The sequence below is a fragment of the Ursus maritimus genome, unplaced genomic scaffold (assembly GCF_017311325.1).
Source record: "Ursus maritimus isolate PB19 unplaced genomic scaffold, ASM1731132v1 scaffold_14, whole genome shotgun sequence".
NCBI classification, from domain to species: domain Eukaryota; kingdom Metazoa; phylum Chordata; class Mammalia; order Carnivora; family Ursidae; genus Ursus; species Ursus maritimus.
This window is the reverse complement of record NW_024423786.1, coordinates 9,268,783-9,272,729: the sequence shown is the minus strand read 5'-3', so window position 1 is coordinate 9,272,729 and position 3,947 is coordinate 9,268,783.

The window sequence follows — 3,947 nt, the reverse complement described above, 5'->3', positions numbered from 1 at the left end:
GAAAGATCTCAAGAAAAGAAAAAGAAAAAAATCGATTTTCATTTTAAATTGATTCTGTTCGTCTGTGGCCTGAAGCCATTTCTGCCTCTTTGCCATACTTCGAAATTAAAATCCTACACGATGCCAAAGGAAGAGGAAATGTTAAAGACAGCTTCTTCTGACTCCCAACTCCTTTTCTATTCTAAAATCAGGTTGGTTTGGTTTTGTTTTGTTTTGTTTTTTTGTTTTTTTAAGTAATTTACAGAGGACAAGAATTAAGGCAGGAAAAAAAAGGTGAGGATTCAAAAATGAACAAGGCTCTTTAAAATTTAAATGTATACTTCCTCCTGACATTTCCCTTCTCCCTCTTTTAATTATGTGGAGAGAACTGAGTTAGTCAAGGACTGGGTTTCCTGAATCCACAATTATAGCCCTGTGTCAAGACATCCTAGGGACAGACCATTATTCTGTCCTGGTCCCAGGGTTCTAGTTGAGTGAGCATTCCAGGATGGGCCTGGGAATTCCAGCAGCATTGGGAAGAGGTGAAAGTTGTCTTTTTCTTGTCCTTGGGAGTTGCATCATAATATCGTTAAAAAACAAAATTCAAATGAATAAAATTTAAAGATCTTAACTGGCTTTATTCACCAATTCATGAATCAGGCAGTTTCCCATCTACTAAATAAAAAGAAGCTCCAAGAAGCTTTACAAAATGAAAGATTTTATAGGCAGAAGGGAGCCCCAGAACACGGAAGTGGAAGTTATACTCGGCAACAAAGTGACTGGCTATTGCCCAGTTACTTTCACTATAGGGTATGGCAGGGGTCTATCAGGCAGATATTCACTAGTGCTGATCAGGTGGTTCCGGATGGACTGGTTTGAAATTCCATCCCTGGGTGAGCTGAAACAGAATCTCAGTTTGGTGATGTGGGTCTTAGCATAAGCAACTCCATTTTGGGTCTATTGTCTTATTTTTAACACATTAACTAATAGTCTCTGTCACACAAATTACAGATTAAAGTTACAAACTACTCAGGTGAGGATTAAGTGATCTTGACTTTCTCCCTGGGCCTCAGTTTCCCCACATGTAAAATGAGCAGGCTGGTCAAGATCATCTACTCTCTGAGATCTCATCCTTCTGGTTTTCTGGAATTAGATGATCTATGCCATCTGAGAACCAAATTCTAGGAGGTAAAACACATCTTCCCCACTCCATGGTGGGATAAGGGAGGGGTTTTCCCTAAGCACCCCCAATGGGATATATATTTACCCATCATCTTTCCTATTGTACATATCTATCAGTAAAATGTGTTGAGAAAGTGATTAATGGCTTCCCCAAGAACATCTCCCAGTAAATTAATTACTAGGGTCAGACCCTTGCTTCCCAGAATAATATTTCTGTGGCAATCTGGCTACAGGAGGGCCATGTGTGAGAAAGCATGGCATTCATACACATGGGCCATTCTTCCCGAGAGAAAGCAAGGACAGAGATAAAGCATGATACTTCTAATTCCACAAACATGTCGATTGACAATGGATGTGACAACACAACCCCTAGTAAGGAAGTGGCATAAATAAATGTATTCTCCATCTGTAGACACTGTTGGCCTAGGTGAAGACACAACAAGACATAACTGAGACAAAAAGCATTCTTTGGGAATAACTGAGCTTGGAATAAAAGCAGGCTGTTCTTTTGAAGAAGAAAAGGTTTATTGAGAATTGGATCTTCAGAATCTGTGACTTCTTTTGGAGAAGTAGGGCCCTGAGGAGCTAAGAGTCATTTCAAAGTGGTTTTTATCCTCCAAACAAGCAGAACAATTGGGATTCTCATGTTGTCTAGCTTACAGATGGGGTCCAGAGGTTTAGAGAGGGGGAGGGGCTTGCCCAAGGCACAAAACTGGTTAAAGGCCAGTGTGGCTGACATGAAGCATGAGGCAGGCCTAGAGAGGTCCACCTGAACCAGACCACCCAGCCTGGCAGCCTTAGGAAGGGGCTTTGCCCTCTCTCCCTCAGACTGCTGGAAACTGGAGGGCAGGGAGAGGGGTTACCTGAAGGAGAGATGTGATAAGCGATAACATGTTTGCATTCAGCAGGAGAAAGGATGGGAAGGGGGCAAGTGGCAGGAAGCAAATGGGATAAGAGCCCCCTTGAGAGCAGGTCTGGCCTAAACAGCGAGATGGCCGGGTTGACATGGCAAGGACAGGTGACTTGCTCAAGGTCCCCCTGCCATCAGAAATGAAGTCGGACCAGTCTCTGCATAAACCAAGCCAGCTCCTGTGTCCTGGAAGGCCTGAGCAGCACTGAAAAGGTGTGGAGATAAAAGCCAGAAGGAACTTTTGATGGAGGGGAGGACAAGGGGGCATGGTCTGCAGAAAGGGGGTAAAGGAAAGGACTTGAGACAGCCCCGGGGACCATTTAAGAGGTCTGTGTGGATTCACACAGGACACCAAAGGAAACTAAACTCTCTTCTCCCATCTGCCACCTCTACCCTGTGTCTATCAGTCCATCTCTGGGAGCACGGAGGAACCCGAGGGAAATTCCAGTGACAAGACAGCTCCAAACACAAACACTGCCCCAAGCCCCAGGCAGCCCCATCTCTCCTCCTCCACCAGTTCCAACAGCCTACTCGCCTGCTTTTTTATTCAAAACAAAACAAAACAAAACAAAAGGCATTTCTTCCCAGAGGGGACCCAGCAAAACATCCTTTCTTTTTGGAATGTTGAGCACATTTTGACAAAATGTACTATTTCCTCTGCTCTGTTATGCACATTCATTCAGTAAATATTTTCTTAGCACCTACTGTATGCCTAGTGGGGTGACCCTGAATGGAACCCAGAGGCCTCGCTAAATCTGAAGTTAAACTCCAACCAACAGTGCTCCTGAGGTGGGGGAGAAAATCAGGACAAGCGGAAGGACTAGAATCCCGGCCTGAATTCAGAGTTCGATTGCTCCAGGATCGCGCTGCCTTGTATGACCACCCGCGGCAAGCGCCCACCCCTCCCTGGCCTCCGTTTCCTCTCCTTAAAATGAGAGTACTGGACAGTCTCAAAGGTCCAGCTCTGTCTGTCATTTTCTAAGTCTGGGCAGTCAAACACACGGAGCAAAGCAGGGGGCACGGACCGGGCTGCATGTGCAGGGAGGGCTGGGGCGTGTCGGTCCTCGGGAAACCCAGGTAGGAGGAGTGTGGACCTTACAGGAAAGCCTGGTGCTCGGCCAGGAGAGGAAGTCTTTGACAACTGAAAATAGCATTTTTCACCTCTCAGACTGGTGAGAATGAACAAGAAAAATACCTCGGAGGACACCTGGGGCTCTCAAACAATGCTGACGGGAATGCATCTGGAACAGCCTCCTTAGAAGGAAATAGGACAGGGGCGCCTGGGTGGCACAGCGGTTAAGCGTCTGCCTTCAGCTCAGGGCGTGATCCTGGCGTTCTGGGATCGAGCCCCACGTCAGGCTCCTCCGCTATGAGCCTGCTTCTTCCTCTCCCACTCCCCCTGCTTGTGTTCCCTCTCTCGCTGGCTGTCTCTATCTCTGTCAAATAAATAAATAAAATCTTTAAAAAAAAAAAAAAAAAAAGAAGGAAATAGGACAATATGTATCAAAAGCCTTGAAAACCTGGATGCTTTTTGATGCACAAATGAATCCTGGTGACTGAACTTAAGGACACAATTGGGCACGAAGGCAAAGAGATAGGCATACAGATGTTCCTCAGGCATTGTTGATAAGGGTGAAAAAGGATGAATGGAACAAGACGTTGTTAGGAACCTCCAGTGAAAGACAATATAGAGGTTAAAAATGACAGGGTGGGTCTGTGTTAACTGACATGGAATGGCAGCGGGTGTTGTGTGTGCGTCTGAGAGAGAGGAAGATGATGGAGGAGGAGAAGGAGGAGGACAGCGAGGGGGCAAGGAGGTGGAGGGGAGAAAGGAGGAGGAGAATATAAAGGATGTTACAAATTAGCAGCAGTTTTC